Here is a 16992-nt window from a genome sequence, read left to right as displayed (position 1 = left end):
AATCGACTGTTCTGGCTCAAGTTACATATGATGTAAGAGCATAACTTTACTTCCGATATGGACCAATGAACTGTCCGAATAATCAAGGAAAATTACTTTATTGACATTATTTAAACATTTTAAGCAGCTGGGGTCGCTGCGGCACCTAGCGGAGCAGATTGCAACCACACGCTTGTTTCTACGTGGCCTCTGAGACAAGCTTCGGCACCGCGCCAAACACAGGTAACCCAAAGAATACACCAGGGCATACAAAGGCCGACGTGCGAGTGCCACTACAAGGCACCTTAGTGAAGCTTTAACGTCGCCTCCATCTCTTTATTCGTTTTTCTTTGTTACAAGAAGGAGTTACGCATTCCGGAATACATTTCATAATGATGATCAGTGACGGATGCTTATGATCAACAGTAATACTAGCAAACCTACGGATCTTCCAGTCGGTGTTTGGAAGAAAACGTGCAAAAAAAAACTCACGTGGCCATCCGCGTGACTACACTTGCTATGTAGCACATGGAACATATATAAGCATACTCCTTGTCCGTCAGACAAACTGATGCTTGCCAGATGCGCTCCTCTCCCAATGTACCCAATGTGCAGCGGCATGAGCCAGGCAAGGAGAAGGTTAAGAAGGGAGGTGGTGCACCCCGCCAGCGCCATCATTACCTGATCATCAACCTCGCCCTGTAATGTATAAAATCCCGGCGCGCCTTGCCGCGGTTCACTTTATCGATGGTCGACACTCTGTTCGCCGCTATCAGCCTGCAATGTGTATTGCTGTAGTTTGACTTCCTTTTCCCGGATGCAATTTCGGCAAAATAAAGAGTTTCGTCTTGGACACGGCGACTGCTGCCTTCATCGACGTCACGACCCCGTGGCAATACAACGAGACGCTCGAAAGCATGACTTTCTGCCTTAAGACAATGCACGTGAGCGCATAAAACAAGCAACACTGTGCGCAACCCCTTCTAGATGCCAGTATGCAGAGCAGCAGTGTTGCAATGCGTGACATGGTTCACCAAACTATTAATTTCGACCCCGAGGTTTATGCGAGGTACAACCGTTATTTCAGTCAGCTCGAGGATAACCTTCCGAAAAAAGTACGATTCCGAGGTCCGCTGACCAAAGATCAGCAAGCTCTGGAGGTTGGGTGCGGTACCGCGCATTTGGCATGCCTGTTTCTCCTACACCACTGCCAACCATGCCAGAAAATAGCGGCCGCAGACTTCGACCCCCCCATGGTCGACTTTCACACCAGAACGTAATCGACGACCTCCTCGACATCACGACGAGTCCGTTCCTGGAAACGTACGGAAAGTTCGACAGGGTCTTCTCATTCCTGGTGTTTCACTTGATTAAGGACCAACAGGCAGCCTACGCGAATATCGCGAAGTTGTTAAACGATGACTGCGAATGTCTGGTGCTCGCTTTCTCCAGCTTCGATTTCGCGGACGTGCGGGAAGAGGCGTACAGGATGCCCAAGTGGACAGGCCGGATCTCGGTAAGTTAACCATCCTCAAGACACCTGCGGGGCAACAGATGTGCTCCACACAGGCATGGTATAGCGCCTGTTGAAACCTTCATTGCATCATGCTGTGTTAGGACCCACCAGAATATTACTCGCTTAAGACAGCGGGATGAAAGCGCAAAGCAGCGTTAAAATCTTGGCCAGTTTGGCCATCACTCTCTGGCATCTTTCTTGCTTTGCGTAAGCTGCTTTCCTTTCTCGTTCTGTCACGCTCACACTCCCGTTTCTCCAATGACCGAATCGTACTATTCGTACGTGTTAACGTGTCATAATACTCCGTGGTTTGCCTCACTTGACTTTGACACCGAATCCATAATCTGTACACCGACTGCAGTGGGCCAACTATACAGCTCTGCGACCATAAAATGACATTTTACTGGTGAGCCAAACTAAGCCGGCCCACCAAATCGGAAACCCCGGCAATAAGACATACAGAGTTTTTGTTTTCCTATTAAAGTAAATTGTGTTCCTCGTTACAGTGGCTAGAATAGGGAAGTGTGAAGACCGCGCCGCCTGCGCTGACGCTCTCCACCGATGCCTCGACCGGCGCTGTCTAGGTGGCGCTGGTTGTAACTTACACGTCGCTCGCTCGGCTCGCTGCAGCGAAGCTGCCATGTCAAGGCTGATTTGAGGCGGATATGGTTTTGTTTGCGCCGTAAATTTACTATACTATATTGCTGGGCGTAAGTGTCTCATAAATAAATGAAATTCGCGGCAGATATTATCAAACATTATCACCGTATGGTATGACCGTACGCACAGTATCATAAGTGAAGCTTTACATTCGCAAACATCGCGGCCTTCTAAGCTTGCTACTGCTTATGATCATTCCTTGATGCTGAGAAATGTAACCGATTAACATTTTGAGGGGATTGCCATTTCACAAGGTGATATGCAACCTCAAGAAGCACGAAAAAATGCTACTATGACATTGATATTCATTTTCTTCATGTTGTTATACAGTATACTTAACATTTTGCATGAGATAGTTCTTAAGGATTTAATTATTCTTGCGTATTCACACTGGAAATATATTTCAATTAACAACTGCACAGAAAATCGGAGAGCATTTCACTCTTCTCACACATTTTATTTAAAGTGGGAGGCATCAAAGTGGGGAAGAAAGCTAGCACACTACAGGGTGATGCACATAACATCGCTCTTCGAAGCTTGAGGTGCTTTTAACTTCCTCTTGCAGAACTTTTCTGTTTGTTTAGAGGTTTCGTGAAGAAGTGAAGCTGTGTGAGAACAAAAAATTTGATTATATGTTGCTCGTCAGATCTTGCTTGTTCAAGTCGCACCCTACGGATGGTACGGTCTGCATTGAGTTAGGAAGTTCAACTATAGTGTCCCTTTGGAGCTTATTATAACTGAACCACAATGTGAATGTGTCCTCCAGTGCCTCCACAAATGAAAATAGTTCCGGTGACAGGTACAAAAGCCCTCCAACATCACAGAATGCTGTGAATGACGCAAGATCCTTATCTGCGTTCTCGAGGGATGTGAGCAGCTGCTCAAAACAGTCCCGGCATTTCGTTGCCATAACTTTCCTCCGTGCCACATAGCCGGCCAAATAGTACACCAGTCTTCCGTCACTGACTTGCACAGGATACACATGGTCAGAAAGGAGAGTCGATGCTTGTAGTAGACTTGAACATTCGTCCAGGTTTCTAGGGTCCAGTAAATTGTAGACATGGATGGCCACTTCATCAGTTCCAACTAATGACGTAAGTATGTCACCTGCACAGTTGCCCGTGCCTGCTGCTTTTACCAAATTGTAAAAGCTAAGGGAATTCACGGCAGTAAGGAACTGGGTCGATGTGGGATGATCATTGCACCCGGATTATGCAACTGACGAATTATACCGAATAGCTTTTCGATTGGATCTTGGCGATTGGAACGAAAGCATTCTTTTCCAAAGGCTTGTCTGCTCTTGGTATATTACGCTGCCACTGCTGGAACAAATGGTCGTCTTTCGGGACTCCAAGCAATGAATGCTTCTGCTTGCACGATTTCTACCCAGTTGAGCATCTGGGCACAAAACAGTGGCTCTGACGTTTGCTCGTGGCACACACCCCGTAAAAGACATAACGTAAACATGACAACGCTGTCTGACCAGCAAATGCAGCACGAAAGAACAGCGTAAACATGCAAAAGAATCACGTTTGACCGGCGAGTTGCAGCGTTGAACAACGTGTTCAGCCTGAGAGCCTGACGTGTATACGACAGCGCGCGCCACCTAGCGGAAACATCGTAAGGCGGCTTCACTACCTCCCATTGCAGCCGCTTGGCGGTGATCACACTTCTAGTATTCTAGCCACTGTATCCTCGTGAAGGCGTATATACCCCACCGAAGTAAATTAGGAACTGGTTTTTACTTTACTGCGCAGTGTGTGGCCGCCGCCTGCGGAAGGGGGGCTCCGGTATAGGGCTGGTCCCCCGACCCCTGCCTCCCTTGACGCCAGCAAGGACTCATAATAATGTTTCGTCTCTCTCTCCCTCCAATATCACTGCAACCGACCGTTCTACAAGAAAACCTGTCGCCCGTGTGTCGGAGCTTTCACTAAATGTCGACGCTCCCGTAGGTGTCCATTCAGTATCAAATAGCCGTTTTCACGAACTGTTACACAAAGTAGCGGATGGGCAACGCGCGAATGTGAGAAATGTTTCCTCTCCCGACTCTTCTTCTTTTACTAGACCCTGCGGGCCCGCCACTTCTCTAACTGCATTTTCGTCGTTGCTACATCCCGCCATCGCACCAACGTGTCGTACATATCTGCAGAGCTCGGAAGTCTTTTCTCCGAAGAAGGGCCATGGTAGGGGCAAGTTTGTTGTACATAATTGACACTTGCGACGCACTGATCAAACACGAAGACACACGAAAAACAACAGATAGTACACACATTCGCGCTCGTGTGTGTACTACCTGTTGTTTTTCGTGTGTCTTCGTGTTCGAACAGCGCGTCGCAAGTGTCATATTTTCTCCGAAGCAGTTCCCTACTTATGCATTCCATATACTATTCCAATAATTCCATGTGTTTCCGCAAAATTTTAAGGAAATATATGAGAACTATGTGAAAAACGTATGGGCTTTGTGAATATTCCGTAAGGAAATATACGGAATTTCTGGATTGCCATACGGAAAGTCTCTATACGCTTCTTCCAGTTCGTTGTATTCTACCGGCCAGTAACCAGTAACTTGGCGATAAAAACCAGATCATTGTCGCCGGTCAAAAAGCCAGTAGTTTATTTCACGCAGTTAGCTAACGTTAAAAAGAGCAACGGCGAAATCTTATTATCTCACGAGACACTCATTCCATTGCATTGCATTGCTACTTCCATTTACTTGCCCTCTTTCAGTCTCCTACACATCTGCACTGGTTATACACGCTGGACGTTGGTCGCTGAGGGGTCCATTCGCATCTCATTCGTATTAATTGCACTTTTATTCACCTTTTCGATAGATTAGCTTTAACAACCCATTCCCGATAAATAAACTTACCATTTCATTAACTTACAAACCCTTACTACTATAAATGACATTTCATTCAACAATATTTCACCTTAGTTAACCCCTGATATCCTTTAATTCACCCTAATATTTATTTCACTCTACGAGCTAGTTACAACTTCTTGTCCCTTGGCACACCCTTGCTATGTTAACTCATTCCCACCCCTCCTAGAAACTTTTCTGCACCTCACCCGGTTTTTTAATACCTCCGAGCCACCTGACAAATGGTACCATTCATGTTCACGCCTCAGAACGCCGCGTTTTTCGACTCATGCGTTATATAAGGCTTTCGCCTAAATAACGACAATGTGGTCAAGTGCAAGCGTTACCTGGCACTGACATGTTATCTTGCAGCACAGTATTATCGCACAGTGCCCCCCTTAGTATCAACAATGGCCTCTTAAGTCCCACAGCTAGGTGTCCATTCCTTACTACGGCAACGGCGAGATATGATAGACGGCCAACGCGATCATGCCGTAGTCCACAATACCAGACAATCTTTGACAATACAACGAGCACTCGAAGACGCGACTGTCGGCATTAAGACAGAGTGCGTGTGCACATAAAGTAAGTATCGCTGTACCACGGTTCTCTTAAACGCCTAGTACGTGGTGCAGCGGTGTTGCATAGAGTGAGAAGCTACCGCCAATCATGAAGGTTAAACCCCGAGAGCTTACGCGAAGTACAACCATTACTCCAGTCAATTCGAAGATGATCTGCTAAGAAAGAATCGCTTCCTAAATCAGCTCACCAAAGATCACCAAGTTCTGGAAATCTGTTCTGGTACCGGGCACTTCGCCAGGCTGTACCTGCTGGAACACTGCCAACCCTGTAGAAGGATAGTGGTCACAGACCTGCAGCCCGACATGGTCGAGTTCGGGCGGGAACGTTTTTCGCACGAAGACATTGTCTACGACGTCCTAGACATCACCACTCCCGACTTGAGTCCGTTCCTGGGAAGATTACGGAAAGTTCGACAGGATCTTTTCGTTCCTGGCGTTCCACATGATTCGGGACCAAAGAGCAGCCTATGCGAACATCGCCAAGTTGTTAAACGGAGAAGGCGAATGTCTGGTGGTCGCTTTCTCCAGCTTCGATTTCGTGGACGTGTGGGAAGACGTTTGCAGGACGCCGAAATGGACAGGCCGGATACCGGTAAGTTAACCTCCGAGCAAACCCGAGTGGCACAACGTCTGCTGAAATTCTGGTTGCCAAATTCTAAGAACCTATCAGATTATTATTCCCGTAAGACAGCAAGATGAAAGCGCAAAGTGCCACTTGCAACCAGGACAGATTGACCATCACCATCTAACTTATTTTTCGTTCGGGGTATTTGGTGCCTGAATCTTCCTCGTCATCATTTTTCTCTCCATCCTCTGCGTGTGTGCATCTTTCTCGCTTGGAGTTTCCAATAAGGAACGGCTGCCACCGATCACTGCTCTGGTTTTACTACACCCTGATTGCCCGCCTCGGTGGTGCAGCGGTTACGGTGCTCCGCTGCTGAACCCAAAGTCGCGGGTTCGATTCCGGCTGAGGCGGTCGCGTTTCACTGGAGGCGAAGAGCTAGAGGCCCATGTACTGTGCAAAGTCAGCGCACACTAGAGAAGAACAGATGGTCGAAATTTCCGGAGTCCTCCACTACGGCGTGCCTCATTATTGTATCGGGGTTTTGGAACGTAAAACCCCAGATATTATTATTACTACACCGTGACTGCTAAAACCTTAGGAAAATAGTTGCTGAAAGGCACTGAATCTATTACACCGGTTGTTCATCTTGCATTTTTCTATCTATTTGTAAGGATACCAGTAGTTCCACTTTCATTGCGCCCACGTTGTACTTTAGTAACCGGCTATTTCAAGTGTTGCACGCACGGCAGCAGAGATAGTGACCACTTAACCTGAAGACGATCACCAACTTGTCTGACTTCTTTTAATCTTGTTTGCAAATGCGTTCAATACAATGATGTCACTGGTCTACTTTGTGATGATGTGCATGATTGTAGTGGCCATGGTACATTGGTTAACGTCGTACCTACGTAATTTAAGAGACATTATCACTTTCTCTTTGTACAAATAGCGGAGTTAATGCTTCCTCATAAACATTCGGTGTACGAGTTCCCTGTAGCACACCGCCATTGCTGAAGCAGCCTGTATCATCATTTGATTCCTGAACCTTATCTCACAGAACCCACGGAATGTTGTCAACTCCTTGTTCAACTTTAATCGCGTCAAGTCAGGAGCCCAGGTTGAAGCCGAAGTCAGGGACACTTTAGATGGAGCCGGGCTGCAATGCATCTCCTGCGAAGTTCGTGATCACTCGTGGAAGTACGACAGCATGGATTCTCTTCTTGGTAAGTCACACTTCGAAAAATATAAAGGTATTCCAGAATTCTATACCGTTACTGAGTTTTTCAAACAATACCGCTTGCGAATAATAACGTGCTGCCATGATGATTCATATACCTCCAGTGCCACGGTAATTATTATAAAATATTAATGATTATCATGATAATTATAAAGCATTATAATTACTATACCTGCACTGCCGTGATGATAAGAGAAGTGTTAACTCCTGCAGCGGAAGAGAAAAATAATGGCTCACAGCCTTGGCCACAGGCCTTTGCTCTTCTCGATTACGGAGGCCCCGGCCACTATATTCCAAGTCAAGTTCTTTAAACCGTTATTCCAAGTTTGCTATTAACCTTCATTGTTTGGTCGAAAAAATAGAAACTTCATTTTCCGAGCCCATTTCGCCTGTAAATGGTAGAAGTGGCTATCCAAAGCGGCAAAATGCCACGACTGCAAAATGGATAGAAGGCAGAGATTAAGACAAGCTATGCCGAATAAACTATTAAGAGAAGTTGTGCCGCATACCCGGAGCCGCAGCTATCGGACTAGCGGAGGGAAACTATCGGAAATAAAATGAAGTCAGTGAAAAAGCGTGATTGCCGATCTAAAAGAAAATTATAAAGAAAGCTTCTCGCTCAATGGTTTTGCTCTTTTCAGACATGCTCTTAGCGGTGGTTCCCTTCAGGGCCATCGTGCCCACCGAGGAGTGGACAGACTTCGTCGATTTGTGGGCGGAACTGATGCACCGGAAGTTGTGCCCGTCGCCAAGAGAGCCATTAAAATTGAAGTTCTCTGTCTACGTTCTTCACGGCCGCCGAGACGCCACATATGAAGAAAAAAATTAGTGCACAAGGACTTCACAGTCAGTCAATGTAAACGTAAAACCACCTGACACGGATTAGTGAGGGGTTTCTTTTTGTGCCAATTGTTTGTAAGACAGATCCATTTGGCGTTCCTTGAAAAGCGCAGATACAGGGTATTTTAGTGGCACGATCACCGAGTGACATTCTTGTTATCTTCGAAGCACTTCCGGTCGAGCACTTCCGGTTTTCCGAATATTCATAATAAAGAAATCAAAAAATAGTGACCGACTGCTCTGGCTGAAGTTGCATATGCTGTAAGAGCATAACTTTACTTCAGATGTGGATCAATAACCTTTCTTAATAATCAATGAAAATGAATTCCTTGGCCTTATTTAAAGATTTTCAGCAGCTGGGATCGCTACGGCACCTGGCAGAGCAGATCGCAACCACATGCTTATTTCTACGTGTCTTCTAAGATCAGCTTCGGCACCGCGCGAAACACAGTTAACTAAAAAATACACCACGGCGTACAAAGGCCGGCGTGCGAGTGCCACTGCAAGAATCCTGAATCAAGCATTAACGTCGCCTCCATTTCCTTTCTCGTTTTTGCTTGTTCCAAGGAGGAGTTGCACATTTCGGAATACGATTCATAATGATGATCAGTGACGGACGCTTATGATGAACAATAATAGTAGCATACCTGCGTATCTTCCAGTACGTGTTTGAAAGACAATGTGGAAAAAACACCCACGTGGACATCTGCGTGAGTCAACTTGCTATGTAGCACTTGGCGCATATATAAACATACTCCTTGTCCGTCAGATAAATTGGCGTGTGGCAGATGCGCCCCTCTTCCAATGTGCCATATATTTTTGCAGCGGCATGAGCCGTGCAAGGAGAAGGAGAAGAAGGGAGAAGGTGCAGCCCACCAGCACCCTCATTACTTGATCATCAAGCTCGCTGTGTAAATAAGCGCAGTTCGACCGTAAGCGTAACAATATTATGATCCGACTGAATGAACGAGTTATTTTTCGGTTTGGAACTGAATGCCAGATGCTGAAGCGGCGGCAAATTGACAATTACAGATTACCAAATATTACCACTTAGAACGCAGGGCATTTCCTCCGTCACATCAAAAAATTAAGTAGCGCCGCCGAAGTTACGCTTAGGCTGACGTATCTCAACTCGGTCGTTTTCAGCAAAATCAGCCCTGAATATATTTCCACTTTTTGTCAGGCATGTAAGTGTTACCTAGATCTTGACCACATGCTCTGGCCATGCTCTGCATTTGTCGGGGGCGACGACATCACAGAGGAGATGTGGCGGCAAATGATATAGAGTTCATCTCAAGACGACCAGCTCTACTCTGTCCGAAGGGTCCACGAAGCGGCGGAGGGCCTTGGCATTCCCGTCCCGACGTGGGAGAGGCCCGCTTCAGTCTGACTTAACGGATCACACCCTTGGCACCAGATGAAGTTTATCATACCATATTCAGTAACTGCTGCTCAATATGTCAAACCTCTCGAATCAATCAATGGTCTTTAATGAATACAACATTCTTTAAGCATTGTATTATTTTTGCTCTTTATTGGTTCTCTTCAGCAGCCCTCATGCTCACGATGACAAACACTGCTACCGGGAACAGCGTCGGGACTTAGCACTTCTCCTTGGGCACGCACTTGTCGTCGCTGCCCCTTCGTTAGAGGTTCTCCTTGCACAGGCATCGGCTGAAGGCGTCTATGGTGCAGGTCGTGTATCTGTACTGTGACTCTCCGCACTTGTGCTCCCCGCAGCTGCTGCTCAGACCGAACTGGTACCACTCATCGTCACTGCATGGCCCATCTTCTGAAATAATACCACAATAGGTAATTGTTGGGGTTTTACGTCCCAAAACGACGATGTGATTATGAGGGCCGTCGTAGTGGAGGGCTCCGGAAGTATTGACAGTCTGATGTTCTTTAACGTAAACCTAAATCTAAGCACACGTACCTCAGGCACTTCGCCTTTGTCGAAATGCGGCCGCCATGGTCGAGTTTCGATCCCCCGCGACTTTCGGATGAACAGTCGAGCACCATAACCACTATACCACCATGGCGGGTCATCTTCTGAAAGATGAATCACGTCAAGCTATACGTTATCGCGAACGAAAGAAGGGAAATTTATCAAGTATTTGTCTTCTTTATTAGACACAGCCTTAAAGGGGCACTAAAAAGAAACAATCAATGCGTTTAGATTGAAACTTTTTACTCCGAAAACTTCAATGACGTTAATTTCACCATCATAGGTTTGCTAATAGAGACGAAAATGAAGGTCACAGTTTTGTTTTTAAATTTCGTGCCGTAATCTCCGCGTGTTACGTCGCGGATTTTAAAGTGTATTTTCCGTATTTTGGCGACGGCTGAACTAAATTTCCTGAAAATCGGTAAGTTAAGACTCTATCTCCCTCAGAGCCCAATGTACTTCAATTTTACCGAGTAGGAACTACGTAGGCCCTGGTGGACGCCGTCAAAATCTATGACGTCGCAGTGATTGGTGCGGGAATTTTAAGGTGGCTTCGCCACCTGCATTTTCTTTTTGTGCGTTTTCTAGCTTACCAAGCGTCTTCTCGCGGCTAGCGTGGTGATTTTCGTATAGTAAAAGAGTACTTTACTAATACGCAAAAGCTCTTTTGTCTCGTTTATGTCCTTTTAATGAAAACCAACAGACAGCGAAGCCATGGGAGGTAAAGGGGACGTTATCTGTATTCTTTTAACTGAGGTGAAGTAATGATGATATAAATGTGAATAAATTAAAATAAACAAAAAGACAACTTGCAGCCGGTAGGGATCGATCTGGCAACCTTCGGATAACGCGTCGGATACTCTGCGTTGTCATTCTTGACAGCTTATCTCAGCCAGAGATATGCCATCGAAGATGGGGACAAATCTGAGCACGCGGCAACAACAAAATTTATCTATATCTTCGATAGCCCCACTCTAGCGCACTCGAAAAAAAAAAGAGAAAGCTTTGACTCTTTTTGGCGAGTTCTGACTTGGCACTATATGACTCTCTTTAAAGAGACACGTGAACTCTTTTTGGGGGCCATTATACCCTCGTAGGAGAGTCGTGAGACGCAAAAGAGGGTTAACGTGTCTCTATAGATAGTCATACACGTGGCGAGTCCGGACTCACAACAAAGGGTCAAAGTACACTTCGTTTTTTTTTTTTGTTAGAGTGCAATTTTTCTCAGAGCTAAACTCGAACCCCCCCCCCCCCCCCCCCGAAAAAAGCAGTTAGCTCATTGTTAGTCCCACCTAGTTCGAATATGAGGCCCCAAAGCAGCCAATGACTACGGGACCTCCCATTAGGCATTATGTTCTGACATTGTAGATTTCGGAAGCAATAAAATTATGATTCTGAAAGAAATTGCTATCCGGCGAACTATGCAAAGAATTCAGCTCATTCTGTTCTCCATTTCTCTGTCAACGACAAAGACGAGACATTTTGTCCAGTAGAGTCTTAGTTTGAGCTGGTTGGCTATAACTGAAGAAACATTTTCGGCCCAAACTAAACGAGAACGAAGTACACACAAAAGAACAGCACGGGTGCCTGTATCCAAGGCATATATGTACAAGGCACATATACAACTATCACGCAGCATGATTTTAAAAAGTGGGAATGGCGTCACGCCAAGCAAACCTGGTGCACATTGTTCCCAGTAGGCTGGAGTGGCCACCACTAATTTTAAATGCGAAGCATTTCTTAGCGAACTTCTGCGACTTTGACCGTATCTATCTATCTATCTATCTATCTATCTATCTATCTATCTATCTATCTAGCCGCCTACGACTTTGTGCTCTCCTGGTCGCTTGGTCAATCGAATGTGCACCAAAATTGGTATGGCGTAACATGACTGTATGACGAACATAAATGACAAGTCGTAACATGAAAATCATGGCACGAATGTCATGTACATTCTACGATTTACATGCTACGCTCATGGTGCGCTGGCGGCCGTTTCGCTGGCTTGATATACATCAAAATTGGTATCTTGTGACGTGACTGTGTGACGAACATAAATAACACGAGTTATCATGAAAATCATGACACGCATGTCATGTACAGCATGACTTACGTGCCACGCTCATGGGGCGCTGGCGGCCGTTTCGCTAGATTGATATACACCAATATTGGTCTCTTACGACGTGACCGTGTGACGAACATAAATAACACGAGTTATCATGAAAATCATGACACGCATGTCATGTACAGCATGACTTACGTGCCATGCTCATGGGGCGCTGGCGGCCGTTTCGCTAGATTGATATACACCAATATTGGTCTCTTACGACGTGATCGTGTCACGAACATAAATAACACGAGTTATCATGAAAATCATGACACGCATGTCATGTACAGCATGACTTACGTGCCACGCTCATGGGGCGCTGGCGGCCGTTTCGCTAGCTTGATATACACCAATATTGGTCTCTTGCGACGTGACCGTGTGGCGAACATAAATAACACGAGTTATCATGAAAATCATGACACGCATGTCATGTACAGCATGACTTACGTGCCATGCTCATGGGGCGCTGGCGGCCGTTTCGCTAGGTTGATATGCACCGAAATTGGTATCTTGCGACGTGACCGTGTGACGAACATAAATAACACGAGTTATCATGAAAATCATGACACGCATGTCATGTACAGCATGACTTACGTGCCATGCTCATGGGGCGCTGGCGGCCGTTTCGCTAGATTGATATACACCAATATTGGTCTCTTACGACGTGATCGTGTCACGAACATAAATAACACGAGTTATCATGAAAATCATGACACGCATGTCATGTACAGCATGACTTACGTGCCACGCTCATGGGGCGCTGGCGGCCGTTTCGCTAGCTTGATATACACCAATATTGGTCTCTTGCGACGTGACCGTGTGGCGAACATAAATAACACGAGTTATCATGAAAATCATGACACGCATGTCATGTACAGCATGACTTACGTGCCATGCTCATGGGGCGCTGGCGGCCGTTTCGCTAGGTTGATATGCACCGAAATTGGTATCTTGCGACGTGACCGTGTGACGAACATAAATAACACGAGTTATCATGAAAATCATGACACGCATGTCATGTACAGCATGACTTACGTGCCACGCTCATGGCGCGCTGGTGGCCGTTTCGCTAGATTGATATACGCCAATATTGGTCTCTTCCGACGTGATCGTGTGACGAACATAAATAACACGAGTTATCATGAAAATCATGACACGCATGTCATGTACAGCATGACTTACGTGCCACGCTCATGGCGCGCTGGTGGCCGTTTCGCTAGCTAGATCTACCCCGGAATCGGTCTTGCGCGACGTGACTGTGTGACGAACATAAATAACACGAGTTAACATGAAAGTCATGACAGACATGTCATGTACAGCATGACTTACGTGCCACGCTCATGGTGCGCTGGCGGCCGTTTCTCTAGGTTGATCCACCCCCAAGTTGGTATTGCGCGACGTTACTGTGTGACGAACATAAATAATAGGAGTTAACATGAAAACCATGACACGCATTTTCCTCAATGACATACAAAACGATGTATGCAGCTCTTTGCTGGCTGCTTCGCATTACATCGATTCCCACAATGCGTGGGATCTGCCGGCTTTTTTTTTATTAACCAGGTATAATTTATTAGTAATAAATGTATTGATAACTCGACAAGTGCTAACATAATTATCAAAATGTGAATGAGGCATATCTACGCATGTTCAAATGATATCTAACTGCGCTATTTTCAACAACGTACTAATTGCGTGCTCATTTTTTCCGGCTGATAAAGAAAGCCCGCGAAATATGAAAAATAACACGTGACTACGCTCCCACCCGCAAAAGAAAACAGCGTCCTCAAATGAGCTTACTGCAAGCAACCGCTTTGGCTGTTGTCCGTTGCCAGAGACAGCGTTTCGCCCTTTGGCAAGGGTACAAGTCGTGCGCCAACATGCGCCGCAACCTTGCAGCGATTCATTACACTCAATTGTAACGGCACTATCATTATCCAGATCTCACGATAGACTGTTTTCATTGATAACGCGGCAAGAGCACTTTTCTGATTATGGCCTAACTCTCTAAGATCAAAGCGGTGCGTTTCTTCGGCCGGGGAATGGCAGATGGGGCGATTCGTATTTTTTTAGTTCGGCATTTTTTTTTCTTTTATACTGGCGACCTTACAATGAGCCTGCATCAGGGCGCAGCTTCCTGATGCGCGCAACAGTCTGGTCACGTGTCATTTTTCAGACTTCGTGGGCTTTCTTTATCAACCGGAAAAAATGAGCACGCAATTAGTAAGTTGTTGATAATAGTGCAGTTAGATGTCACTTGAACATGCCTACGTATGCCTCACTGACATTTTGATAATTAAGAGAGCACTTGTAGAGTTACAAATAATATTATGACAAATAATTGAACCTCAATAAGGAGAAAAATACTGGTGGCTGCTGATGTGTAATAGGAACAATAGGAACTAGGTTTATTATTATGCCTAAGGGCAGACTTTCGAAAAAAAAAAACTAGGTTTCCTTTGTGTAACACCGCTCCTCTTTCTTTAAATTGTGCTGCGTGATAGTCGGGACACCCTGTATATGCAAGATACATATGTGAACATGCAGCTTTTTATTTTTTTTTAAAGCAGGTCTTGCTAAAAGCACACATTTGGGCGTGGAACCAATTCTATCGTACTAATGGTCATTTTGTACAAAGACACGAAAATAATTATGATACCAGTATGCCACAAAAGGCCATTCTAAATTGAAGGCTCGCTTTCTAAACTCTGAAAGCGCTCAATGAGCAAGTCGTCGAGGTACGGAAACTGTGACCTGCATGAAATAACACTGAAAGTGAGGGTTAAGAAATTTCAGTAAGGAAATACTTAAACAATTTCGTAGAAAGAGGGTAACTCATAAAGATTAATGCTGATAACTAGGATAAAGATTTTCATTTTACTCCACATTATGGGGTGAATACGAAACAGAGCTGTATTAGTGTCTGTATTGTTTAATAGGGAAAGGCGGTGGTGGTGGTAGTGGTGAACTCTTTATTTGGCCCAAAGATAGGAGAGCAGTCTGAAGGCCGGTTGCACTGTCGATAGAGGCGTTGTGTTAATCATGTATTCTTTTGTTACATTGTTATAAGGGTGAATAGCCACCACTAATCAAGTCAATATAAGCTAACGTGAAAATTTGTCGCTGAGCAAGTTCGTTGAATACTAGACAATGCATTACTGGGGAATGGGGTAAAGAAAGACTTCAGAAAGAATTATTAACAAGAACTGTCTGTCTAATATTAGCCAACAGCGAACCAACACCTAGCCAGCATTGTCCTTCGCTCATGTTAAGCGACCAAATACGAGAAACTCTAAGGAGAACAAAAAAGAGTCATTTGACTCTTTTTGTTACGTATATGACTATCACATATGTAACTCTCCTTAAAGAAACGTGGTAACTCTTTTTTGGGGAGTCGCGGGGACGCACGTATCCCCAAAAGCGTGTTAACGCGTCTTTTTAAGAAGTGCTATATATGTGAGAGTCATGTATGTCGCAAAAAAGAGTCAAACGACTCAGTTTTTCTTAAAGTTTAGGTTTCACACACTGGGCTTCAGACAGTCTCGTACACTTTTGATCTTGTTATTATATTCTATTTCGACTCGATTATGGTACTGCATAATAGCTTTTGTTCTACATTGCATAGCAATTTGTTTATATCCCTAGTTTTACTAGAAAAGGGTTTTTTTATTGGTCACCGAGAAGCGCTTCTAAGAAGTGGCAAGTTACTAATTATAGTATGTTCCATATAGGTCACTGAAAGTGAAAAGTCGCCACTTCAACTTGACACATAAGAGACATCTCACCAGCGAAGCTGTTCTGCAGGAGGATGGCGAGCACCACTACGCCGAGGAAAAGAGACTTCCCAGCCATGTTGCAGTATACGAATAACACGACCTGTTCTTTCCTCACAGAGCTCTCGGTTTATAACATGTGCCGAGTCGGACTGCTTGGTGGAATTTCAACTGCGCACGTGCTGAACTTTTCCTCTTCTATTTGCCCGTGTTTTCAGCGCTGCGAAAACATTTCTTTTCGGCGATAAACCGATATCCCCTGGCTGGACCCTGTTTATGCATACCACTGTGACAGGCAATCTCGTTCCAACGGCGCATTGCGAGAACATTTTGAGATTGCTTCATGCAGCATGATATAATTTATTGCATGCGCTTAACATGTCAACGCAGTTAAATGTAAGCTTTTTCCATGTCACTCGCTATTACTAGAATGCCTCTGCCAGCAGATATCTTTGAATAGAATGAAACCCACGTTTTTCCGGCACGATATATTGCTGCACTTCCTATATCTAATGAAGCTTGCCTGCCTTCCAGGTGAGATAAGAACACACAAATGAGTTTCACTTCAAAGTTTAAATTTGATAAGCTGTTATTCAGCGAATAGGGGACAGGTCTCGATTTGTTTTGATTAACAGGCGTTCTGTTACAGGCGTACAGCCAAGTAATAGAGCACTCGTGTTTTCGCACAACGCCTCTGTCGGAATGCGGATGCTGGGACCCGGAGTCGAACCATCGACCACATGCTCAGCAGTTTCATTCGGTAAATACAAGGCGGGAAGGAAATATACAGTGGGGGGTGCATCTTGTAGTATTCTGAATGGCATGACAGACAGTTATTTTTCGGTTTTAAACTGAACGCCAGAAACGGCTGAAGATATGTCAATTTTTGTAAGAGCTCGTCCACCCCTCCTGGAGGACGCCGAATT

The sequence above is a fragment of the Rhipicephalus sanguineus genome, chromosome 7 (genome assembly GCF_013339695.2).
Source record: "Rhipicephalus sanguineus isolate Rsan-2018 chromosome 7, BIME_Rsan_1.4, whole genome shotgun sequence".
In the NCBI taxonomy this organism is placed as follows: domain Eukaryota; kingdom Metazoa; phylum Arthropoda; class Arachnida; order Ixodida; family Ixodidae; genus Rhipicephalus; species Rhipicephalus sanguineus.
The sequence above is the reverse complement of the archived record's forward strand: the minus strand, read 5'-3'. Positions refer to the sequence as shown.